Raw genomic sequence first — 27,545 nt, forward strand, 5'->3', positions numbered from 1 at the left:
CATACTTTATTCTTGGTCTTTGTTTATTCCAAATAAAATCTGAAATCATTCTGTTCCATTCAGTAAATTGCCTGGAGGGCACTTCAACCGGTAACGCCAGAAACAAATAAAGAAGTTTTGGTAATACAGTCATTTTTTATCAGTTTAGTTCTATTGTGTAGATTCATTGGGAGTAGTAACCATCGCTCCAAATCTGCTTTCATATTAGATGTTAGGGGAACATAATTGTTTTTTAAAAATTGAGGCAGATTCTTTGGGTATTTGGACTCATAAGTATTTAATTATGTGGTTATTTCAGTTACACTGTAAACATTTTAAAAGATATTTGTTTGGTTTATAATTATAAGCAAGGATCTGGGTTTTATGAAAATTTAGAGTGCTGACCAAATTTGTTAAGCAAAGATAATAATGCTGATAGACTGGTTTCGGGCTCAGTAAGGGTAAGTAGGACATTGTCAGCGTATGCACATATTTTATACTCAGTATCATGTATGGTGATACCTTTAATGCTCTCTGATTCGCTAATAGCTTGGGTCAGAGGCTCAATATACAATGCAAAGAGACTTGCACTAAGGGGACATCCTTGCCTACAGCCTCTTCTAAGTGAAAGAATTGGATAGATCTCCATTCATTTTTATTCTAGCTGTGGGTGAGATGTACAGGGATCTTAAGCAGTCAATAATCTGATCACTGAATCCAAAACGTTTTAGGGTCAAGAATAAAAATTCCCATCAAACAGAATCAAATGCCTTTTCGGCATCAAGACTTAGGGCTACTGATTCCATCTTTGTCATATATTTTACAAGATGAAGGGCTCTACGTATGTTGTCATGTGTTTGTCTACCTTTAACAAATCCTGTCTGGTCCGTGTCAATTAATTCTGGGATAATGTCTTCTAATCGTTTTTCCAATATTGCTGTGAATATTCTATAATCTATATTTAATATTGATATGGGTCTATAAGAGCTGCATTCAGTTGTATCCTTTCCTGGTTTAGGAATGACAGAAATAAGGAACTGTTTCCAAGATGTGGTTATTGCCCCACCCTGAAGGACATAATTAAAGCAGGACTTAAGCAAGGGGGTAATAATCTGTCTAAAACATTTGTACCATTCTGATGGGAAACCATCTGGACCTGGCATTTTGTTCCCTTTTAAATTTGATACTGTCTTATTAATTTCTTCCTGTGTTAACAATTGCGTAAGTTTCTTATTTTGTTCCCTACCTATAGATGGTAGATCCAACTTTGTTAAAAAGTTTTCAACTGCAGTTACATCCGTTGCGGGTGGTTGGGTGTATAAATTTGAGTAGAAGGTAACAAAAGATGTCTGAATAACCTCTAAATTGAGTTGTATTGTATTAGTCTCTGGGTTTTTTATCTTACATATATATCGACTGGCATGTTGTTTCCGTGTCCTCCAGGCAAGCAATTTTTTAACCCTAGAGCCATTCTCATAATAATTTTGTTTGATAAATTTGGCTTTTTTCCCCATCTGGTCATCATACAGTTAATTTAAGGTTCGTTTAGCTGATAATAGTCGTTGCAAAGTATCACTGTCATTATTTTTCATGTGTTCATCCTCTAACAGTTTAAGTTTAATAACCTTATCAGAAATTACTTTCTCTTTTTCTTTCTTTCTAATGGATGACCACATTATTAGTTTATCTCGCAAAACTGCCTTAGCTGCATCCCATAATACAATGGGTGAAATATTTTCATTGTCATTGTGATAAATGTAATCTGTAAATTCCTCCTCTGTATATTTTTTAAAGTTAGTGTCATTGAGGAGACTGATATTAAGTCTCCAAAGTGTTTCTTTTCGCATAGTGTCCAAATGCAGCGTCAAGTAAACTCCAGCATGATCTGAAACATCTCTGACTCCTATCTCACAATTAATAATCCTGTGTCTATCCAAGTTAAGCATGAAAAAATTATCTAATCTAGATAACATAGAGTGGGAGTGAGAAAAAAAGGTAAAGCTTTTTGTTCCTAGGTGTAAATCTCGCCATACGTCCTTCATACTTAATTCTCTAAGCAATTTGTTGATTTGTAATGCGGGAGCATCTTTTTTAAAGTAGAGGAATCTAAAGATGGATGTAAGTGAGTATTCCAACCTCCACCACATATAAGTACCCCAGACACTTCAGTGCAGATTAAGTCAAAGATTTTCTTAATAAAATTTTTGTCGTTTCCTGGAGGTCGATAAATATTCAATAAAGTAATTTCTCTGTGATCAATAAATCCTTTTACTAATACATATCGTCCTTCAGTATCATAGTTTGGGAAGAAAACTCAAAGTTTACATTGTTTGAAATAAGAATCGCTACTCCTCTGGCCCCTTGTAAAAGAAGAATAATATGTATGTTTGAACCATCTTTTTAGCTTTTCATGCTCCACATGGGGAAAATTAGTTTCTTGCCAAAATATTACGTCTTGCTTTTCAGGTTTCATCTTAATTATTATTTTGCTACGTTTTATGGGGTTATGTAAACCGTTCACATTAAGCGTCATGAAATTATATTTTTGCCTATTCATTTATCTTTTTAAATCAAGCCAATCAAAGTAGCATAGATGGCAAAAAGAAATAACAAAGAAAACAAACAAGAACATGTCGGTCTGAAAGAACAATGAGAACAGGGAAAACAGTCCAAAACAAAAGTGACTTCCACATGTGAAGTGCCATATGCACTTCTGAGTTGAGAGGGGAGTCCCAAAAGAACAGGGGGGCCCCTCACTGTGTGGGCCGCGATTTCTGACTAACTCTATCAGCGCAACTCGCATTGGAGAAAAACAAACAGTCGCTTCCCAGCGTGAGGGTCATTAAATATTACCTTTATAGTTGAGGTAAACGGCATTGTGATGAACTTCTTCTGGAGGTGGCAGAAAGGCTCTTAGGAAGTGCCACCGTCTCGTCGAAATTCTTTTAATCTTTCCTGAATGCTTTTAATCCTCGTCTCATGTTGACGTCGCGATGCGCCAGCGTGTTGCCACGGTGGTTTGGTCATCTTTGCGCCAGTGGGTCTCCTTGGCATTGTTGCGTGGATCGCGATGTCTCCTATCACTCCTTTTTTCTTTAGGTCTTCTGCAGCATCCCCCGCGCTGTTGTAGACCACTGGACCGGTTTGGCGGTAAACACGGAGCCGTGCCGGGTGTAGCGTCTGAAAACGCAAACTTTTTTCCTTTAGCTCTCTTCTGATGGGGGCATATGCTTTTGTCTTTGCCAGAGTGTCGCTAGTGTAATCGTGCTCAAAGAAAACCCGTCTTTCTCTGAATTGAATGACTTTTTTGTTCCATGCAGATCTAACACAAGTTCTTTGGTTCTGAACTCCAGAAAGCACAACACTATGGATCGAGGATTGGCTTCTCCAGGAGGCTGGGTGGTAGCAGAGTGATGGCATCGCTGTATCCCTAAAGCGGTGTCGGGAAGTGATAACTCTGTTTTGATGAAGTTCTCAATGAATCCCATCATATTGTTCCCTTCTGCTCCCTCTTGTATGCCGTGGATTCTTATGTTGTTACGACGGGAGCGCGTTTCTAAATCTACAAGCCGTGTTTGGAGCTGCTCCTGTAGTTCAAGTGTGTAGGATAACGCGTCTCATGTCCGCGCTGAATTCCTCCATCTCTGAGACTCGTTGTTCCGCTTCTCCCATTCTGTCGTTCATTTGGTTTACGTTCCTTTCCACGGCACTAACTCGAGAGTTCATCTCTCCTCTAAAATCAGAGAGGTCTTTTTTAAGTTGTCCAGCTTTATCGTTGACTTCCTGGACATCCAACCGTACTTTCTATATTTCAGCGATTATACTGACTCTGATAGCTTCCATGCTATCGTTGCTGGCTAGCTTGTTAGTGACTTGTTGGCTATGTTCAGTTAGCTTGCTACTATCGCCTGCATCGCCGTCACTTTCATTCGGTGATAATGATTCTTCTTCCATGTAAACTTGCGCGTAACCTCTTGTCTTTCTTTTACTTCCCCCTGGCATACTTGTTAAAAACTTTTCTGAAAGCTAAATAATCGAAGAAGCATAGGGGAAAGTTAGACCCGCTGGGAGGTGTTAAATTAAGCTGCTGCTAGTCTCTCCACCATACCGGAAGTCCCAAGAGCTAGCCTGTTTTGATATGCTATGGTGGAGGTGGCTTGTAGATGTCTGGCTAGGGATTTGCTTATCCCTTTATAGGTAGGTGCATTGTATGGTAGGGTAAAAGTCCTTGTGGCATTGGCAGGTACACACAGCTGGGTTAAACTCGCATGAGCAGTTTTGTTGTTGCACTTTGGCCCTATAGAGGGCCCATATTACACTATTTTTTTATCAATATTATTTCTATTTCCTCATCAAAAATATACTTGGAGTTGTGTTTTGTTTCGTTCACACATATTTAACACGCAAATCCTGTTTATTTATGATGAGTTCTTCTCTCAAACAGAAAACACTCTGTGTTGTCATGTGATAATACAGGAAGTGCTCTACTGTGTTTTTAAACTCACCTTCACATCATTTGGATGATTTCAGCCTTGGAACTCTAATCTCTAATCCAATCTCTATTATTATATACCACTGTCGCATGACATCACTGGGTGGAACAAAGCATTTTGAGCTTTGGAGAAGTAGAAAGACTAATAATAAAGGGTTACATTCTAACATGATGCCAACTTTGTGTGATATAGAACCTTTAACTAAATCATAAAAATCATAGTCTAAAAAACAATTTCCTAGAGACCCATATCCCTTATTATTGCTTAAAATAGTTTTTCTTGCCCTGTTATACAACTTTATGACTCTATCAGAATTTCTGAGCTAGTTCAGCATAAAATGGGTCCGACCTCGGCCTGACTTTGGTCCAGATACACTGAAAGGAGCAGAGTGGTGAGCACTTTCCTCTGTATGCTGTCTCTGTGCTTTAACAGACAGATTGTAGAGGTCAAAACTGTAGAGGTCAAAACTGAGGTTAAAGGGAGTTCAGCTGGGTACATTATGTTACGTCATCATTACGCCGCTGCCTCAGGGTCAAGACACTCTTACAAAAGTGATTTGTAATCTCAGCAAGTTTTTACCTAATAACTGCACAAGGGCATAACACACATTATTCTCACAGAACAAAACAAAAGACAAACTGACAACTACAAATAAGTTGCTGTGTCCTTGACCCACATTGTCTAGTATGGTGGCGATCATAGGGACTGATGGCACAGATTGGCAGCCTCACTTCTTGCCCCAGGGCAACTGTGGCTACGGAAGTAGCTTACTATCACTGAGTGCAGAGTGAATGAAAAATGCACTATAAAGCATCTGAATGTCTAAAAGTAAAATATACATGAACTACATTATTGAATACAGTTGCTCAATAATGCATACAATATGACTACTCACTGTGTACACCTACTGTACACTGTGGGGAAGAATTAAGTTCTGACCCCACACCATAGTGTCATGTCTTTGTTTGTTAGAGGGACAATAGTCTCCTGGTACTCCAGAGGTCAGACTGCAGTGTCCTTCCAAGGTCATAAATACTTAACACTCTTAATGGCATCATTAAGAGTGTTAATGCACTGCACTGTACTGAGGAGTGGAGGCAGCAGTGTTCAGGGAGTTAAGAAATCTTAAGACAAAGGGTTGTGTGGAGTAAAGATTAATGATTAATTATGCAGCTCTTTTGCTGTGGCAACTGTTGTTGTTGCAGCTCAGACATTTTTAGATGGAAACTACTGCATCAAGTCTCATCCATAAATAGAAAGGTGAGTTGGTGTCATTGATCGGCGGAAACATAGCCCCCCCTTCAGCCAATCAGCCTACACGCTGCCGCCCCTACCATGGCAACCACATGTACAAGGGCACACGGGAGCCTGACAATTGAACACATGGCAACAAAGAAGTCAAGGTCAAACCACAGCACACAACCGCACAAACAGCCCATGATTCACAGCAGAGTCGCCATAACAACACAAGTACACAGCTGCATCAGCAACATGAAAGAGGAGAAATGTGAACTCAGGTTTACAGTCCAATATCAACTAAAGCAAAATGGATTTAAGTTTTTAACCAGGTTATAACATCAAAATCATACTTGAAGTCGTTTTGTTTGCTCATGTTTAAAAGTGCTGTATAAATGCTGTGTGTGTGTGCGCGTGTGTGTAGGTGCGTGTTCGTGTGTGTATTTATGACATGCTCAGACAATATTTCAGACAGTGGGGTTCAGAAGAAGAGGTGCTGGAGGGACCATCATGCCAGGACAAGCCCCTGCACGGGGCGAACCACCAGAACATAACTGAAGTGGCTAATATTAAGAAATCCTACCAATGGTTTGAGAGGGCTGGCCTGAAGGACACACAGAGGCACTCATCTTGGCTGCACAGGAGCAGGCCCCGAGTACCTGAGCAATAGAGGCCCAGATCTATCACACCAGACAAGAGCCACAGTGTAGACTGTGCAAAGAGGCTCCTGAGACAGTCCAGCACATAACTGCAGGGTGTAAGATGCTGCAGGCAAAGCAAACATGGAGCGACATAACCAAGTGGCGGGCCTAGTGTACAGAAACATCTGTGCAGAGTACGGGCTGGAGACCCCGAGGCCAAGGTGAGAAACACCTCCAAAGGTTGTGTAGAACGAGTGAGCCAAGATCCTATGGGACTTCCAGATACAGACTGACATTATGTTGATGGCAAACCAACCAGACATAGTGGTGGTGGATCAGAACAGAGCAGAGCCGTGGTGGTAGACACTGCAATACCAAGCGATGGTAATATCAGGAAAAAGTAGCACCAGAAAGGAGAGAAATACCAAGGGCTCAAGGAGGAGCTGGAGAAAGCCTGGAAGGTGAAGGCATCAGTGGTGCCCTTGGTGATCAGAGCATTTGGGGCTGTAACCCCCAAACTGGAGGAGGCTACAGCAAATACAGGAAAAACTTCAGACATAGTCCAGAAAAGTGCAGTACTAGGAACAACAAAGATACTGTACAGAACTCTCAAGCTCCCAGGCCTCTGGTAGAGGACCCGAGCTGGATGAGGGTGAGAGACCAACCACCGTGGAAGGTGAGGAGCACACATTTTTTCTTTTTAAATAAAAATTGAAAGAATACTGTACAGTATACAGTTGTATACAGTACCTCCTATGTTAACACTGTTCTCTCTACACGTGCCCTTGAACAGTGGTCATCTGTTTGGTTGGAGGCACACCAGTCAGGTCTACACACTCACAGGTATACAGTCTGCACCATCAGCCACTACGACCACTACCAACACTCACACACACACACACACGCTCCCGCGCACACACCACTTTCTTACTACAAAATATGGGTGGAGTGTCTTGCCTAAGGACACAAGAGCATTTTTTGCCACTGAACACCCACTGTGGCACCTGGTACTCCCAGTGGTCTCCCATCCACGTACTGACCGGGTCCAGCTCTACTTAGCTTCTGAGATCTGACGAGATCAGGCTTTGACAAAGAGGACTGACCACGGAAACTCCTCTGGGGACGAACACCAAGATTACTACAACTATGAGTTAAAAGAGGCCACTGGACAGAGACAAACTGATGTGAACAATGACTTAAAGACTGCATGATGTCTGCTGACTCCTCACAAACCAGCACAAACTGATACAGAGCCCCATTTAAAGTGACTGTCAATTATTTCTGTTTATGTTGAGTTTGTTTCTATTATTTCAGAATTTGTGACAAAGACATCATTAGCTCATTGCTAATCTTGGAGGCTTTATTATGAACTTATTAAACATTGATAAAATATAGTGAGCCAACATCATTTGTGAAGTAATTTAGGATTATTCTCCAATTACAACAGTTCCTCTGAATAGCGCAATGTCCAATCGTACTCACCTGATTGGCTGATGGGAGCTGGATATTGCTTTAAAAAGGGACTGTGCCTCCACTGACATCACTCACCTCTACCCACCTCTACTCTACTGGAATCCACTGAGAAGACTACTGGTATTTTATTTATTTATATTTATTATTTGATATCATTTACAATGTGTATTTGCTTGTATTAGAGGAGACTTTATTTGATGCAGAATTATAGAGGTTTTATTTTTAACATACAGTGAAACTATTATACACTTTGCAGCTGGTGTAGTATTCAATAACTAATACTACACATATTAAATAACTACTATAACAAGATTACCTAAATGACACATCTGTTTTGAACTTTGCACATTAAAGGTGCATTGTGTAACTTTTCTGGTGGAGGGTCAAATGCTTTTCTCCATGTAGATGTTATTACTTTATCTGGAATGTTTCACAGTATGGTATTAAACCTTTCCATCTTCATGGAGACCAAACCAGACCAAGTTACAGGTCAGATCTGTGGAGAGGTGACCCCTGCCACAGTCAGAATGACTGCTTTTTTTTAAAGTTATTTTTGAGCTATAAAACCACCTGTAACTGAATACATGTAAGGCAGAGCTGTTTAATGTCATACTGTGGAACATTCCACGCAGAACAATGATATATCCATAGAAACAAGCAGGTGGCAGACCCCCAACCAAAAAGTTCCATCGTGCACTGTACAGTACAAGGTTTCATTTGTTTTTCAGGTGTGTAACCATGCTGAAGGCTGTGTTTATTCTGGGATGTCTCCTGTCTGTGGCTCTGGCCTCCAGTGTAAGACATAAACCTTTATTCCTGTACCACTCACACTGTCCTTCATCTCTTACTAATGATACTTTGCAGTGAAATCATGCTGGTGGTGTTCTGCATGTTTGTTTATGGCAGAATGTTCAGCAGTTACCGTGATGACACAATGCACACAGTGGTAAACACTCACAAAAAAGTTTTAAGATAGTGAAAATATACAAATGTTCAAGGTCCTGTTTAGGTTTGAACTGAAAAACTGTTGGCTAATGCTAAGTAGCTCATGGCTGTGATTTTATGAGACACTGAAGTATAATAAGATCTGGAAGATGAACTCAAGATGATGCTGTATTGTTTTTAGTGGCCTGTGCTCATTGGCGCATTGTGCCAGCAAAACGTGTGACGTCAGAAACATGAAGTTCTGACCAATCAGAGCACTAGCTGCTAAAGCGCAGTTAGCACAAAATCTTACAAAGCTAACTTTTAGATGCTTTGACAATTAAAATAAAATATAATGTAAAAATAATAAAGATCCCACAAAATCCAACCTATATTCAAGCTGTAGATGCCCTGTCAGCCAAACACGGTCAGTTTGATGCTGTTTTCTATGGGAGAATTCTTTCTGGGTCGGAGCTCCTGGGAGCTGCAGTACCTGGAGCGGCCACTAGTCGATCTCGCTCGTGGACAGAGGGGGAGTGTCTTATCCAGTTCTTATTATAGATCCATGATGTGAGCGCACGAATCAGCTCACCTATTGTAGTTTTAATCAAGTCAGCTCTTTCCAGTCAGACTGTGTTAAAGAAGACATCTCCACCTGTTGCTCAGGAACTACCAGGAGCTCTCCAACCTCTCTGACAGAGTAGTCCTTTCAGTTAGCTAAGTTAGTTAGCTTAACAAGTTAATTATTTGTTCTTGTACCACTCAGAATGTTGTCCATCTCTTATAGGAAGACAGCGGGGACAGCGAGGCAACTGGGGATATTGATCCCACCCTCTTACAGGCCTTGGTTGATCTGTTGGCAACACTGGCCACCACCACCACCACCACCACCACCGCCGCTCCCGCCACCACCACCACCACCACCGCCGCCCCTCCCGCCACCACATAGACAGTGGGCACTGCAAAGAACCTGGCTCCAGCTCCAAATGTTGTTGTTTATGTATTAGAAAACAACTATGGTGTGATTGATGCTTAATAAACTGCAGTGTCATAATCTGATTTCTTCTCATTTCCTACAAACAAATGCATCATCTAACTGTTGGATTCAGTCACTGTTAGAAATCATCAGAGTTAACATTTGGGCATTTACCTTCTGGATATTTCATATAAATAAAATAAACAACCAATTAAAATTCTAATTAATTAAAGTCCAGACTGCCTGGTTGTTTCTATGCGTAGAATACTTCAGTTTTTGGTATTGTTTATTATTATTTATTATGCCTCAAATTTACCATTTGTGTTAGTATTGAAACATCTAAAAGCAGAAGTGTTCAGAATTCTATTTATTTGTGTACTTTTATCATGCTGTCAGTGACATCCATCCACAGCTACCTGATCACTGCCTTATCTTTAAATCTATATTAATTTTAGCATGACTCAGTAAAAACCCCATAGATTCACAATTGGACAGGAAGTAATCACACTAACAGAGCCTAGTCAGTCTATTCAGCCGTTCTTAACCTTTTTTTGACCTTGGAGATGGATCCCCACATTTTCAGTGCAAAGTATTCAGGGCCCATTCACATTTAAATATATTTAGTTATATATAAAAAAAAAAACAAAACAAAAAAAAACCAGAAAGCAGAAGACACCAACAATTCAGCAAGCAGGGCAGTAGACAGGGAAAAGGGTGCAAAGGGGTCTGTTAACTGTTAACTGAGCCCCAGAGTTTTAGGGACCCAGAATTGGATCCTCCCTTTTAATTTATATTAAAGGGGTGCGTGTGAGGCTTCTTGCCCAGGGGCCTCAAAATTTCAGCCTTTTTTAACAGAGGATTTAGCTGTGGAAAAAGGCCCGAGAATACCACTGGCAATTAAAAATGACTGAATGTCTTAACCATAGACTATATATATAAATGGACATAGCTAACCCGCTAGCCACCATATTCCAAATAGGAAGTGAACATGGACGTGCTTCCGGCTCCATCAACTCTGGCTCCAATTTAATTTGTATTGAAAAAATATTGCCCCTCTCTCTGTAACTGCTTCTGTCAGGCTCTTTTGGTGTTAAAATGTTCGTGTTAACCCTTTCTACATGATCCTTGTGTTTTTATTTTGCTATTTTGTCCATAAATCAATTCCTATTCCTAATATGGAACTTGGCTCCAAATTCTCCCCTATAACTGCAAGCTTCGGTGAGCTTCATTTGACTGGAGTCCACTTCTTTATACAATCTATGTACTTGAAACTTTTTGTATTGTACTTGTAGCAGCAAAAAAAAAACTTCAAATTTTTATAGCAACACACACAAAATATTATGTAATTTTTCATTTTAGCACATTGCACGATAAACAGGCCCCCTCCCGCCACTGTTGAGAAGTAACTGAAAACATGCACCAAAAATACATTCAATATTGTATGCTGTGGCGATTGTTGACCGAGACATAAGCAGCTCAGACATTTTTAGATAGAAGATAGCAGCAGCATGAAGTGACTTTTATGGGTAGGCAAGTAGACTTTGGGTGGACAACAACATTTACACAATAACGCTTTAATAATGCCACTTTTAATGAAACTACATTTCAAAAGAGTATATTTATTTTTACTCACATTAATTGCATGTATACTGAGCCCTTCTGGAGTCAAATTAGAGAGACCTAGACCATATAGTTTATTAATATTTGTTTATTGGACTGTATGTGACACTCTCTTTGTGCAAACAGGGCTATTTGTTTCTACTCCTACACCATATTTATGCAGCTGAGCCTTCAGGACTGCTCTTATTTATGTAATTATTATAATGTATCTGGAAACCATATGAATGACATATGACAGCTCTACACATGTGTAATGCACTTGCTATACATAATTAACAGCCATGAAGATAATGAAGAGATACTAACAACAACAGTGCACTGGTCAGACAGGTGCACTTATTACACAGCCTGATGTGTCACAGATGCCCCCTTAAACACGGCCCTGCCTTAGAACAGAGCTTTCACAGATTCAAAACCACATCTTTCCATGTCCTGTATTTCCCTGAAGCAGAGCAGGTCTAGAACAGAGCAGGTTCCTCCACACGTGTGTAATAGTGCTGTTATTCCATGGAAAATGTCACTCCTTCATAAACACACAAAGATGAGGCGGACTCCCCGCTGCCCCAACCGCTCTACCTCCACTGCTCTGTCCGGATCCTCCATTTCACACAAACTAGCCCTGAAACTAGCGCACTGTTTGATTGAATGATGGCTTGTATTTCTAACTAACATCAAATCTGCTGTTGTCGTCTCCTGCCGCACATGCGCACCTACTAGAAACCGCTTCACATCTCCAGTTCCCATCAGATTCCTGTGGATGATGGATTTATTCTGCGCTGAGCCCGCTGTGGTCGTCAGTACGAATGTGTAAACCTCGAAAATAACTAGCTTGCCTCTCTGGTTGTCAGAGCGTCTGTAGAATGCATGGGGTGGAAAGCCGCGCTATCATGTGCCTCCTGGCCGCCGTAGAAAGAATTAAAAAAACAAGTTAAGGGGTGTTTGGAACCACGGTTATTGATATTTCACACAGACAGAAGTGAAGGGAAAACAGTATTATTTGGATATAGTTCAAAATTATTTAATTAAACTTTTGTCACGCAATGATTTTAGATTTAATTGGGCAACAACTGCTTGCCTTGAGTCCCTTGACAGCACACCACTGGAAGATAGATAAATACTTTATTGATCCCCAGAAGGGGAAATTCAGGTGTCCATACAGCTCATATTCACACATTCCATAACACGTTAAAACTGTTAAAAGACTCAAAAATAGCAAAAAAAATAGTCATTAAAAATTTGTGCAAGACATGCAAAGTCTGGATGTGTAAAGTTGTAGTTCTGCAGGGTGACAAGTGAGGTCACAAAGGACTTCTTCAGTGTGGCCATACCGTCTTGTCAAAGCCTGATCCCATCAGATCTCAGAAGCTGGTTAGTGTTTGGATGGGAGACCACTGGGAAAATCATGTGCCACAGGGGGGTGCCAGTTGCAAAACTGTTGTTGTGTCCTTGGCAAGGCACTTCACCCCTATTGCCTAGAATGAAAGTGGTGTGTGTGAGTGATGCTAGTGGTTGGAGGGACTGATAGTGCTGACTGGCTGGCAGCCGTGCTTCTGTCAGTCTGCCCCAGAGCAGCTGTGGCTACAGTAGTAGCTTACTAAGACTGGGTATGGAGTGAATGAATAATGCTCTGTAAAGTGTCTTTGTGACATATGTCTGTGAAACACACTATATAAATAGATTTACTTACTTAAAAAAAGACTTACCTCTTAAACCTTTCAACCCTACAATGGAGTGAGAGGACCCGTCTGCCAGTGCTGCTCCTCTGTGCAACCAGGATACCTGTGGACGGGGTGGGAGCAGGTGTCCAATATGGCCTCCAGTCTGTTTCTGATGCGTCCCTCCGCCACTGTGCTGAGGGACTCCATTGCCCTCCCAGTCACAGAGCTGGCCTTCTTCATCAGCTTCTGCAGATTCCTGCTGTTCTTATCGGCCAGACTGTTGCCCCAGCACACCACCCCATAAAAAAGGACACTGGCCATAATCGTGTGGTAAAACATCAAGAGCAGCTCCCCATAAACATCAAATGCCCTCAGCCTCCGAAGGAAGCAGAGGCGGCCCTGACCTCTTTTATAAAGGGCATATGCGTTTGGAGTCTAGTCCAATTTGTCATCCAAGAGCACCCCCAGATATTTGTTGGTCCTCACAGCCTCAATGTTCTCTCTCCGAATGCTGAAACGCGGAGGAGTCGACTTTGTCCTCCTGAAGTCGAAGACCATCTCCTTCATTTTGGCTGTATTCACGATGAGATAGTTGTCCCAAGACCACTGGCTGAAGCTGTTGATGAGGTTGGTGTATTCTCCCTCCTGTCCATTACATGCCACTACAGCTGTATCATCTGAATACTTTTGGATGTGACAGGACTCAGACTTGTACTTAAAGTCAATAGTGTACAGTGTATACAGAAATGGCACCAGCACTGTACCCTTTGGTCCTCCTGTGCTGCTCAATACAGTAGCAGACACACAGTCGCCCAGCCTGACAAACTGTGCTCATCCAGTCAAGTAGTCCGCTGAGTGATGAATCCAGCCCCAGGACATCGAACTTCTCCTTCAGCATGGAGGGCTGAATGGTGTTGAATGCACTCGAAAAGTCAAGAAAACATCACCCTCACAAAGGCGCCAGGTGTCTCCAGATATTTATAGATCCAGTGGAGCATGTAGATGATAGCAGCCTGAAAAGGATCCATTCCAAGTTCCACCTCTGGTTTATTGAGGCACAGAACAAGCCGCTCCAGAGGCTTCACAATGTGTGAGGTAAGTGCTCTTGATCTGTAGTCATTCATCTCTGCCAGAAGAGCAACTTTAGGTATTGGATTAAAACAGGATGTTTTCCAAAGCATCAGGACTCTCCCCATTTCCAGATGTTGGTGGAAGATCCTGTGCAGTGGTGGAGCCAACTCACCGTCTTTGAGTAGTCTGGGACACACACCATCCGAACCTGGATCTTTACCTGGGCACAGCCTTTAAAGCTCTGTCCTCACCTCCTTGTTCCATACCTGGGACCCCTGGATTTACTTGCAGGTCCTCGGCAGCACTGATGGAAAGGGGGGCTGTGGATGTTATAGGGACAGCGGTCATAGATTTGTGTGGAACTTCAAGCAGAGGAGAGATAGCGCCACCATGTAGTGTTACTGGAGTAGACACAGCAGTGAGAGGGGAATTAAACCTATTAAAGAATCGGTCCAGTTCATTTGCCCTGCTCACATCACCTACTATTTTTATAGTTCCTTCTAGCCCACCGTAGCATCTTTTTAAGCCTCTTTTGGACTGGTCTGAGTTTGTGCCTCTCTTTGAAAGCTAGCTTCTTTTGGTTCAGTATACATTGCGCACTGCTTGTGATCCATGGTTTATTGTTAGGATAGCAGTGGACTGCCCTGACAAAAATAACAGTGTCTCTACAAAAAACTGATGGAATCTGTTATAGTATCCACTTTCCTGTCTAGGTCCATGTCTGTGCAAGAGCTCTGTGACCTCAACAACACATCCCAGTCTTTGTAAACAAAGCAGTCCTGGAGAGACTCAATGTCCTTGCTTGACCATTTCCTGAATGATCTGGTGGTAAGGGGCATTCTCTTTACACATGGTTTGAATGTGGGCTGAAGGAAGACCAGATTATGGTCTGCCCGACCTAAAAGTGGAAGAGCAATAGAAGTATATGATTCCTTAGCTTTTGCATAGAACAAATCCAGTGTTTTATTTTTTCTTGTCGGGCAGTCAACATATTATCTGTGAATGACGTCACAAGTTGCGTCTGCTTCTGCCTTCAGACAAATGTAAAGAGCAATGGTGATGATATGTGAAAACTCATGAGGTATATAATACAGTCTCAGCACCCCCACCAAAAGATCACTTATCTCATGCATTCAGAGCATCCTAATTATTCACCATGATGAGTTTATGAGTTTTCACAACCCTGATGGAATGAGAGAATACTGTATACAACTGTACAGTATACAGTTGTATACAGTACCTCTTATGTTAACACTGTTCTCTCCACACGTGCCCTTGAACGGTGGTCATCTGTTTGGCTGGAAGCACACCAGTCATGTCTACACACTCACGCACACACATACAGACACACACACACGGGTATGCAATCTGCACCATCAGCCCCTACGGCCACCACAAACACTCACACAAACACACACACACACCACTTTCTTACTACACAATGTGGGTGAAGTATCTTGCCTAAGGACACAAGAGCATATTTGCCACTGAACACCCACTGTGGCACCTGGTACCCCCAGTGGTCTCCCATTCAAGTACTGACCAGGTCCAGCTCTACTTAGCTTCTGAGATCTGACGAGATCAGGCTTTGACCACGGAAGAGGATTGACCACGGAAACTCCTCTGGGGACGAACACCAAGATTACTACAACTACTGGGTAAAAGAGGCCACTGGACAGAGACAAACTGATGTGAACAATGACATAAAGACTGCATGATGTCTGCTGACTCCTCACAAACCAGCACAAACTGATACAGAGCCCCATTTAAAGTGACTGTCAATTATTTGTTTATGCTAATTCTATTATGTTGTTTCTATTATTTCAAAATTTGTGACAAAGACATCATTAGCTCATTGTTAATCTTGGAGGCTTTATTATGAACTTAAGTTATTAAACATTGATGAAATATAATACCACTCAATGAGCCAACATCATTTGTGAAGTAATTTAGGATTATTCTCCAATTACAACAGTTCCTCTGAATAGCGCAATGTCCAATCGTACTCACCTGATTGGCTGATGGGAGCTGGATATTGCTTTAAAAAGGGACTGTGCCTCCACTGACATCACTCACCTCTACCCACCTCTACTCTACTGGAATCCACTGAGAAGACTACTGGTATTTTATTTATTTATATTTATTATTTGATATCATTTAAAATGTGTATTTGCTTGTATTAGAGGAGACTTTATCTGATGCAGAATTATAGAGGTTTTATTTTTAACATACAGTGAAACTATTATACACTTTGCAGCTGGTGTAGTATTCAATAACTAATACTACACATATTAAATAACTACTATAACAAGATTACCTAAATGACACACTGTTTTGAACTTTGCACATTAAAGGTGCATTGTGTAACTTTTCTGGTGGAGGGTCAAAAGCTTTTCTCCATGAAGATGTTATTACTTTATCTGTTTCACAGTATGGTATTAAACCTTTCTATCTTCATGGAGACCAAACCAGACCAAGTTACAGGTCAGATCTGTGGAGAGGCGACCCCTCCCACAGTCAGAATGACTGTAACTGAATACATGTAAGGCAGAGATGTTTAATGTCATACTGTGGAACATTCCAGGCAGAACAATGACATATCCATAGAAACAAGCAGGTGGCAGACCCCCAACCACCTTTTCAAATGTTTCATTTGTTTTTCAGGTGTGTAACCATGCTGAAGGCTGTGTTTATTCTGGGATGTCTCCTGTCTGTGGCTCTGGCCAGTGTAAGACATAAACCTTTATTCTTTCATCTCTTACTATTGATACAGTGACATAATGCTGGTGGTGTTCTGCATGTATGTTTATGGCAGAATATTCAGCAGTTGATGATGATACAATGCAAACATTGGCAAACACTCACAAAAAGAAGTTTCTGATCACTATGAATGTTCAAGGTCCTATTTAAGTGTGAACTGAAAAACTGTAGGCTAATGCTAAGTAGCTTGTGGCCGTGATTTAAAAGTCATAATTAGGAGTTTTAAAATCATAATTAGGAGTTTTTGAAGATGACTGGGCGGCAGTAGCTCAGTTGGTAGAGCATTCGCCCACTGATCTGAAGGTTGGCGGTTCGAATCCAGCTCTCGACATAAACATCACAGGTTGAGTGGTCAGATCCACTGACCCACAGGTTGGCTGGTGTGATTCCAGCTCCCACAGATGAATGCTGCCGTTGTGTCCTTGGGCAAGACACTTAACCCACCTTGCCCACAGTGTCTGCGTACACTGGTGTATGAATGTGTGTGTGAATGGGTGAGTGGTTCCTTGTTGTAAAGCGCTTTGAGTGCCTTGAAGGTGGAAAAGCGCTATAGAAAAATGTGACCATTTACCATTTACCATGACTTTGAACCTGCTCTTGCCCTGCAAGCACATGGGGTGGTGTGACCATTTAAATAATAATCATAATGCATCAGTTTTATATAGCGCTTTTTTGGACACTCAAAGACACTTTACAGAGCATTCACTCCACACCCGATGGTGGTAAGCTAACATTATAGCCATAGCTGCCCTGGGGCAAACTGACAGATTGCTGCCAATCTGCACCTCTGGCTCCTCCAACCACCACCATCAGTCACACACACACTTTTAGATGCTTAGAATTTAAAATAAAATATATTGTAAAAATACTAAAGAATCTCATAAAATCCATCCTATATTCAAGCTGTAGATGCCCTGTCAGCCAAACACGGTCAGTTTGATGCTGTTTTCTATGGGAGAATTCTTTCTGGGCCGGAGCTCCTGGGAGCTGCAGTACCTGGAGCGGCCACTAGTCGATCTCGCTCGTGGACAGAGGGGGAGTGTCTTATCCAGTTCTTATTATAGACCCATGATATGAGCGCACGAATCAGCTCACCTATTGTAGTTTTAATCAAGTCAGCTCTTTCCAGTCAGACTGTGTTAAAGAAGACATCTCCACCTGTTGCTCAGGAACTACCAGGAGCTCTCCAACCTCTCTGACAGAGTAGTCCTTTCAGTTAGCTAAGTTAGTTAGCTTAAGTTAAGTATTTGTTCTTGGATCACTCAGAATGTTGCCCATCTCTTATAGGATGAAACGGGGGACAGCGATGGAACTTCTGGGGAAACTGACACCAGCGGCGAAACGACCATCGCGCAGCTGTTGGCAGCATTGGCAGCATTGGCCGCCACCGCCACCACCACCACCACCGCCCCTCCCGCCACCACATAGACAGTGGGCACCGCAAAGAACCTGGCTCCAGCTCCAAATGTTGTTGTTTATGTATTAGAAAACAACTATGCCGTGATTGATTGATGCTTAATAAACTGCAATGTCATAATCTGATTTCTTCTCATTTCCTACAAACAAATGCATCATCTAACTGTTGGATTTCACATAACATCACAACATTCTATTGCCCATTTTATTAAATACAGATGGGGGGAGGGGCGGGGGGAGTTCATGGCTCTAGTCACTGTTAGAATTTATCAGAGTTAACATTTGGGCATTTACCTTCTGGATATTTCATATAAATAAAATAAACAACCAATTAAAATTCTAATTAATTAAAGTCCAGACTGCCTGATTGTTTCTATGCGTAGAATATTGCAGTTTGTGGCATTGTTTATTATTATTTATTATGCCTCAAATTTAGCATTAGCGTTAGTATTGAAACATCTAAAAGCAGAAGTGTCATCTGCTGAAGAATTCAATTTATTTATGTACTTTTATCATGCTGTCAGTGACATCCATCCACAGCTCCTTGTTCACTGCCTTATCTTTAAATCTATATTAATTTTAGCATGACTCAGCAAAAACCCAATAGATTCACAATTGGACAGGAAGTAATCACACTAACAGAGCCTAGTCAGTTTATTCAGCCTTTCTTAACCATTTTAGACCTTGGAGTTGGATCCCCACATTTTTAGTGCAAAGTATCCTGGGCCCATTCACATTTAATACTAATAATAATAATAATACATAACACTTGTATAGTGCTTTTCAAGATACCCAAAGACGCTTTACATGAGAAGACAGACAACGACAAACAAGAAAAAAAGACAGTTAATGAAAGTTTTTTTTTTTTAAAGAGATGGGTTTTCAGGGCTTTTTTTTAAACATGGGGAGTGTGGGTGAGTCTCTGATGTGTTTGGGCAGGGAGTTCCAGAGGGTGCAGCAGCAGAGAAGGCCCGGTCCCACCAGCTCTTATGTTTAGTCCTGGCGGGGGGAGACAGGAGGTTGGTGTCAGCTGATCGGAGGGCACGGGTGGGGGTGTGGTGGTGGAGGAGCTCAGAGAGGTAGGTGGGGGCCAGGTTGTGGAGGGACTTGTACACAATGGTGAGGAGTTTGAACTGGAGGTGCTGGGATATGGGGAGCCAGTGGAGATCTCTGAGGACTGGGGTGATGTTCACAGGAGGAGGTGTGGGTGAGGAGGCGGGCAGCAGAGTTCTGGATGTACTGGAGTCTATTGAGGAGTTTGGAAGGTGAACCATAGAGCACGCTATTACAGTAGTCGAGATGGGAGGCGACAATAGCGTGGATGAGGGTTTCAGCAGACTGAGGGGAGAGGGATGGAGGGAGGCGAGCAATGTTCCGGAGGCAACAGAAGAAGGTTTTGGTGATGTGTTTGACGTGATGTTCAAAGGAAAGGGTCTGGTCAAAGAGGATGCCGAGGTTACGGAGGTGGGAGGAGGAGGGGACTGAGGAGCCATCAACGGAGAGGGTGAAGTTATTGTGAGTTCTGGTTAGTGTTTTGGGGCCGATAATGATTATTTCAGTTTTGTTGCAGTTGAGTTGGAGGAAGTTTGACTGTAGCCAGGATGGGTGTTAGGTATGGGCCTAAGGTTTTAAAAAATCCATGGATACATGTTGGGACAGCCCCCTAGTGGCCGGTGTACAGAAAATCCAAAATGTCCCTCGCCGAAAAGAGAAAAGGTGGTATTCCACCTTACTTTTGTCTTAAGTTGTTGTATAATGGCTTGACTTGATAAAAGGAATGTGATTGCAATAATATCTTCCTATTTTAAGGCCATTTTCATGTCATATTTATTGTCATGGTCACTTTTTGCATGAAAAGCGGTCCATATCTCTGAAATGAAACTACATATTGTATAAAGATCATTCAGGCCTCTAAACCCATATGATAATCCTTAAAAGAATAATATTGAACATGTTACCATCATTCTAGTGTTAAAAATATTAATTTGGAAAAGCCTTTACCAGAAACTGGCTATTTCTGACATCAAGACAAATAAGGTGCAGAAATTGTTTCATGTTTCTATGAAATGCTCCAGAATGTGTTCAACCAGTTTACACAGGCTTTGCCATCAGATTCAGCTGGTTTTACTAGAACAGGGGTCACCAACCTTTTTTCTCTGGGGTCCACATTATCGCTCCTGACTGTGATGGGGGCCAGGTCAGGTCGGCAGTATAACAGAATTGTTTGACCCTGACGACTCAGATTATATTCTCTGAAAAACGCAACTCTTTCTTTACATATTACACAAACTGCACACTTCTCACACTGAACAAAAAAATAATTGGTCATCCACTGTTCTCTGGAAACTCGACACTCTCTGTCAACTTTTCGTACTTTAACACTCACCATTTTGCTGGACTCTGTACTACAGTACTCTGCACTACGGTACCCTGCACTACAGTACTCTGCACTTGCGTTGACAGTCACTGTTCGATCTCGAGCTTGTCAGGTTAAAAAATTCAGCGGCAAATGTAAAAAAAAATCAACAAAACACAAGATGCATGTTATTATTTGCCAAAAAGTAATAAAAAAAAAAAATGCCACGACAAGTTTTGAGGATTGCCTCATAGGGCCAGTTCAAGTGGTGGAGGATAGAGGGGCCAGTCAAAGGGACATTGTGGACCGGACTTGGACCGCGAGCCTTAGTTTGATGACCCCGTACTAGAATGTTGTAAAATCCATTGCAAAATGTAATGGTTCTAGGTCACCGGCAGAGTACCAGGGTCACCAAATTCCACCGAGTCACCTCTCCCTGGTTTAGCCAGGGAGGGGGCTTAAGAGTGGGTGCACATGTTTGGGAGGTGCACCGGGTCTTGTGTGGAGGCCCCAGTTAGAGTACCAGGGAGGCTCCAGGAGCACAGCCTGACTAATTTGACCCAGGGAAGGCTCCCTGTCTTTGGGTGTAGCACCAGGAGTGGCCCCTGGAGCATCTCTGGTGCTCTGGCCCCAGGGGCTCAGCCTGACTAGTCTAACCCCGGGAAAGCTCACTGTCCTTGTGTGAAGAACCATGACTCTCCCCCACCAGAGCCAGAGTACCAGGTAGGTTCCAAAGGCCCAGCCTGACTAGTTTGATTCAGGGAAGGCTCCCTGTCTTTGGGTAGCATGAGGTGTTGCCCCTGGAGCATCCCTGGTGATCTGGCTCCAGCCCAGTCTTGCTGATTGTGAGTGTTGCAAGTCGCCCCGCACACAATCTGTTCAGTCTCCTGCTGTCCGGGAGGAGGTACAGGAGCCTCTTTTCCTGCACCACTAGACTCACCAACAGCTTCATCCACCAAGCTGTTAGGATGCTGACCTCTCCCCCCTCTCTAACCACCAGGCTGCCAGGAAGCAGGAATCTGTATCTCCCCAAAGAAGAACACTTGGACTTCTCCATTTATTGTTATTTATTTAGAAGATTGGGAGTGAGGAACACAATTTCAATTCCTCATATGTTTCATATGAAAATTAACAATAACATTTTTGAATTGAATTGTCTAACCCAGGGAAAGCTCACTGTCCCTTTGTAGAGGACCAGGAATCTCTTTTGGTCACCGCATGTGATCTTTGACGCTATAGTTAATGGTTAAACACAAGTATTTAGCAGACGTTTTTATCTAACACGCTCACATAGACCTGTCCAGTCAACAAAGAAAAGCACCTTAGATAAAAAATATGACTATGATAGTAGATTTAACATAAAAAAATAAGAATCCCTCTCTCTCTCCCTCTGTATATATATATATATATATATATACATACATACACACACACATATATATATATATATATATTTATAGCGTCAATGACTCACAATCATGACGTCACAAGTTGCGTCTGCTTCTGACTTCAGACGAATGTAAAGAGCAATGGTGATGATATGTGAAAACTCACGGGGTATATAATACAGTCTCAGCACCCCCACCAAAAGATCACTTACCTCATGCATTCAGAGCATCCTAATTATTCACCATGATGAGTTTATGAGTTTTCACAACCCTGATGGAATGAGAGAATACTTTATACAACTGTACAGTATACAGTTGTATACAGTACCTCTTATGTTAACACTGTTCTCTCCACACGTGCCCTTAAACAGTGACCATCTGTTTGGCTGGAAGCACACCAGTCATGTCTACACACTCACGCACACACACACACACACACAGAATCTGCACTATCAGCCCCTATACAACCACCACCAACACTCACACACACACAACTTTCTTACTACACAATGTGGGTGAAGTGTCTTGCCTAAGGACACAAGAGCATTTTTTGCCACTTGAACACCCAGTGTGGACCTGGTACTCCCAGTGGTCTCCCATCCACATACTGACCGGGTCCACCTCTACTTAGCTTCTGAGATCTGACGAGATCAGGCTTTGACAAAGAGGATTGACCACGGAAACTCCTCTGGGGACGAACACCAAGATTACTACAACTATAGGCGAGTTTCATTGTTGACAAAAGCACGCGTTGCATGCTGGGAATTATTTTGGTTGGCGGCAATAAACACTAATTCAAAATGACGGACGGAGAGAGAAAGCACGTAAAGGGTATTGATCCCGGTTATTTATCCACTCTAACGACAGAGGACCGAAGACGATTTGACCAGAAATTGGTCATAAGCATCAATGGAGCCAAATCACCCTTTTCAACCCCTACAAAGCGTGGACCAAACCAAATTTCTGGTCGGAATCGCCAACTACCTGGCCAAATATTCACTTCGGCGATATCCACAATGACTTGGTGGAAACTCCTGGGCCATTCACAGCAGAAAAGATGAAAACCTCCAAGAGTCTCGATGTGTTGTTGAACTTGTTGGAGTCCACGGTTTGTTAGGATCTTCTACGTTTGCTCTGCGAATGTTTGAAAGCCGTTTAATTCGCCGTTAGCGGTTCTTTTCACTCAGAATATGAAAAAGACATTTTCTTTCTTCCATGCTTCTATTTGTGCATCCGATAATGCAGCAGGAATTTACCATTATCGGGGATAAATACGTGAGGTTACGCACTGTGTTTGACCGCTATCGTGTTTCTTGCCTCCGACCAAAATATTTCCCAGCATGCAACGCGGGCTTTTAATAACAATGACGTCGGCTGAAACTCGCCTACTGGGTAAAAGAGGCCACTGGACAGAGACAAACTGATGTGAACAATGACATAAAGACTGCATGATGTCTGCTGACTCCTCACAAACCAGCACAAACTGATACAGAGCCCCATTTAAAGTGACTGTCAATTATTTCTGTTTATGTTGAGTTTGTTTCAATTATTTCAAAATTTGTGACAAAGACATCATTAGCTCATTGTTAATCTTGGAGGCTTTATTATGAACTAAAGTTATTAAACATTGATGAAATATAATACCACTCAATGAGCCAACATCATTTGTGAAGTAATTTAGGATTATTCTCCAATTACAACAGTTCCTCTGAATAGCGCAATGTCCAATCGTACTCACCTGATTGGCTGATGGGAGCTGGATATTGCTTTAAAAAGGGACTGTGCCTCCACTGACATCACTCACCTCTACCCACCTCTACTCTACTGGAATCCACTGAGAAGACTACTGGTATTTTATTTATTTATATTTATTATTTGATATCACTTAAAATGTGTATTTTATTTTTAACATACAGTGAAACTATTATACACTTTGCAGCTGGTGTAGTATTCAATAACTAATACTACACATATTAAATAATTACTATAACAAGATTACCTAAATGACACATCTGTTTTGAACTTTGCACATTAAAGGTGCATTGTGTAACTTTTCTGGTGGAGGGTCAAATGCTTTTCTCCATGAAGATGTTATTACTTTATCTGTTTCACAGTATGGTATTAAACCTTTCTATCTTCATGGAGACCAAACCAGACCAAGTTACAGGTCAGATCTGTGGAGAGGCGACCCCTCCCACAGTCAGAATGACTGTAACTGAATACATGTAAGGCAGAGATGTTTAATGTCATACTGTGGAACATTCCAGGCAGAACAATGACATATCCATAGAAACAAGCAGGTGGCAGACCCCCAACCACCTTTTCAAATGTTTCATTTGTTTTTCAGGTGTGTAACCATGCTGAAGGCTGTGTTTATTCTGGGATGTCTCCTGTCTGTGGCTCTGGCCAGTAAGACATAAACCTTTATTCCTTCATCTCTTACTATTGATACAGTGACATAATGCTGGTGGTGTTCTGCATGTATGTTTATGGCAGAATATTCAGCAGTTGATGATGATACAATGCAAACATTGGCAAACACTCACAAAAAGAAGTTTCTGATCACTATGAATGTTCAAGGTCCTATTTAAGTGTGAACTGAAAAACTGTAGGCTAATGCTAAGTAGCTTGTGGCCGTGATTTAAAAGTCATAATTAGCAGTTTTAAAATCATAATTAGGAGTTTTTGAAGATGACTTTGAACCTGCTCTTGCCCTGCAAGCACATGGGGTGGTGTGACCATTTAAATAATAATCATAATGCATCAGTTTTATATAGCGCTTTTTTGGACACTCAAAGACACTTTACAGAGCATTCACTCCACACCCGATGGTGGTAAGCTAACATTATAGCCATAGCTGCCCTGGGGCAAACTGACAGATTGCTGCCAATCTGCACCTCTGGCTCCTCCAACCACCACCATCAGTCACACGCACACTTTTAGATGCTTAGAATTTAAAATAAAATATATTGTAAAAATACTAAAGAATCTCATAAAATCAATCCTATATTCAAGCTGTAGATGCCCTGTCAGCCAAACACGGTCAGTTTGATGCTGTTTTCTATGGGAGAATTCTTTCTGGGCCGGAGCTCCTGGGAGCTGCAGTACCTGGAGCGGCCACTAGTCGATCTCGCTCGTGGACAGAGGGGGAGTGTCTTATCCAGTTCTTATTATAGACCCATGATATGAGCGCACGAATCAGCTCACCTATTGTAGTTTTAATCAAGTCAGCTCTTTCCAGTCAGACTGTGTTAAAGAAGACATCTCCACCTGTTGCTCAGGAACTACCAGGAGCTCTCCAACCTCTCTGACAGAGTAGTCCTTTCAGTTAGCTAAGTTAGTTAGCTTAAGTTAAGTATTTGTTCTTGGATCACTCAGAATGTTGCCCATCTCTTATAGGATGAAACGGGGGACAGCGATGGAACTTCTGGGGAAACTGACACCAGCGGCGAAACGACCATCGCGCAGCTGTTGGCAGCATTGGCAGCATTGGCCACCGCCACCACCACCACCACCGCCGCCCCTCCCGCCACCACATAGACAGTGGGCACCGCAAAGAACCTGGCTCCAGCTCCAAATGTTGTTGTTTATGTATTAGAAAACAACTATGGCGTGATTGATGCTTAATAAACTGCAATGTCATAATCTGATGTCTTCTCATTTCCTACAAACAAATGCATCATCTAACTGTTGGATTTCACATGACATCACAACATTCTATTGGCCATTTTATTAAATACAGATGGGGGGGGGGGCTCATGGCTCTAGTCACTGTTAGAAATCATCAGAGTTAACATTTGGGCATTTACCTTCTGGATATTTCATATTAAATAAAATAAACAACTACTTAAAATTCTAATTAATTAAAGTCCAGACTGCCTGATTGTTTCTATGTGTAGAATACTTCAGTTTGTGTCATCTGCTGAAGAATTCAATTTATTTGTGTACTTTTATCATGCTGTCAGTGACATCCATCCACAGCTCCTTGTTCACTGCCTTATCTTTAAATCTATATTAATTTTAGCATGACTCAACAAAAAACCCATAGATTCACAATTGGACAGGAAGTAATCACACACAGAGCCTAGTCAGTCTATTCAGCTTTTCTTAACCATTTTAGACCTTGGAGTTGGATCAACACATTTTCAGTGCAAAGTATCCTGGGCCCATTCACATTTAAATACATTTCGTTATGTAGAAAAACAGAAGACAGAAGACCCCAACAATTCAGGCATAGAAGAAAGGGCAGTAGACAGGGAGGACCAAAGGGGTCTGTTAATCGAGCCCAGAGTTTTAGGGGCCCAGAATTGGACCCTCTTCCTTTTAATTTATATTAAAGGGGGCATGTGTGAGGCTTCTTGCCCAGGGGCCTCCAAATTAATGTTGACAGGTCTGTGTAGGAGTCATACATACACATATTATAATCTGATTTCTGCTCATTTACTATAAACAAATATATAAGCTAATTCTGTGGTTCTTCAGAAGTAAATAGGCCAGATTTTTTCTTTTTAGTTAGATATTGTTGAGATAAAAAAAAAATAAAAAATCACTTCTTGAGCATAAGCAAGACAGACTTTTAATGACAATTTCAAACATAAAATTTCCTTCAAAGTTGGATTTATAAATCACACGTCTTTAATAACAGGGGATTTAACTGTGGAAAAAGCCCAAGAAATGGCTGAATCTCTTCACCATAGATAGACTGTATATATAAATGGGCATAGCTAACCCGTGAGCCATCGCATTCCAAATAGGAAGTGAAAATGGACATGCTTCCAGCTCCATACTTTGGTGAGCTTCATTTGACTGGAGCCGAACACTCCCTTAGTCCACTTCTTTATACAGTCTATATACTTCATATTTTTTGTATCATATTTGCAGCAGCAAAAAGTAACAAAAATCTTCATAGCAACACACACAAAATATTATGTTATTTTTCATTTTGGCACATAAACAGGCCCCCTGCCGCTACTAGTAACTGAATATAGAGACCCTGCATGTGATGTAACGGCCTTGCCCTGATCCTGTTCCGGCGAGCCAGACCGCCAGTAGACTGACATTGTAAAGTTAGCACATTTTTGAGTCGTTCCTTTAATTTTTGCATTAAGACACATGGTGGAAAAGTGTCGCGCACAGAGCTGTAATAAGACATAAAGACAGGGTTTCAGTTGTATCGTATGGGATGGCGTCTGGACTTTTTTTTTTTTTTTTGAGGCTTTTTAGGGGATGTGATGGGTTAATCGAGGGGCCACCCCCCATATTTTGCAAACTGGTTGCCATAAATTGGGGAATTTATGAACTGATCACAGACAAGCCATGTTACTAGAATGCTAGCTACCACCGTCGGGACCGTCAATATGGCGGCCAAAACAAAAACGGTCAAGTGACTGCAGGGTCTCTATATGTACCAAAAATACATACAATACAATTTTGAATATGTTTTTCCATTACAGCAAATACAAAAAAAAATAAAATAAAAATACATTGCAGTATTTGATCACCTAATTTAGGTCTTCAAACTGCATATAATCAGTGAGAGAAATAGAGAACACCG

At 41.6% G+C, this 27,545-nt stretch overlaps 1 protein-coding gene and 2 long non-coding RNA genes across 3 annotated transcripts in view; 2 read left to right on the plus strand and 1 right to left on the minus strand.

Moving 5' to 3' along the window:
- The window catches only part of LOC110153137 (EMAP like 6), a 139,250-nt gene that overhangs the window by 67,317 nt on the left and 44,388 nt on the right, over positions 1 to 27,545 (minus strand). The gene's annotated exons all lie outside the window — the stretch shown is intronic.
- Positions 7,902 to 9,717, plus strand: LOC110153142 (uncharacterized). Its single transcript, XR_002318567.2, has 3 exons — positions 7,902 to 7,942; positions 8,551 to 8,617; positions 9,534 to 9,717. It is a non-coding gene; the product is annotated as an uncharacterized LOC110153142 (long non-coding RNA).
- On the plus strand, positions 16,145 to 18,359 carry LOC110153141 (uncharacterized). The gene is made up of 3 exons (XR_002318566.2): positions 16,145 to 16,192; positions 16,736 to 16,799; positions 18,119 to 18,359. It is a non-coding gene; the product is annotated as an uncharacterized LOC110153141 (long non-coding RNA).

The sequence above is a fragment of the Boleophthalmus pectinirostris genome, unplaced genomic scaffold (genome assembly GCF_026225935.1).
Source record: "Boleophthalmus pectinirostris isolate CB_2022bp ecotype Guang Dong unplaced genomic scaffold, ASM2622593v1 HiC_scaffold_5, whole genome shotgun sequence".
Classification (NCBI taxonomy): Eukaryota; Metazoa; Chordata; class Actinopteri; order Gobiiformes; family Gobiidae; genus Boleophthalmus; species Boleophthalmus pectinirostris.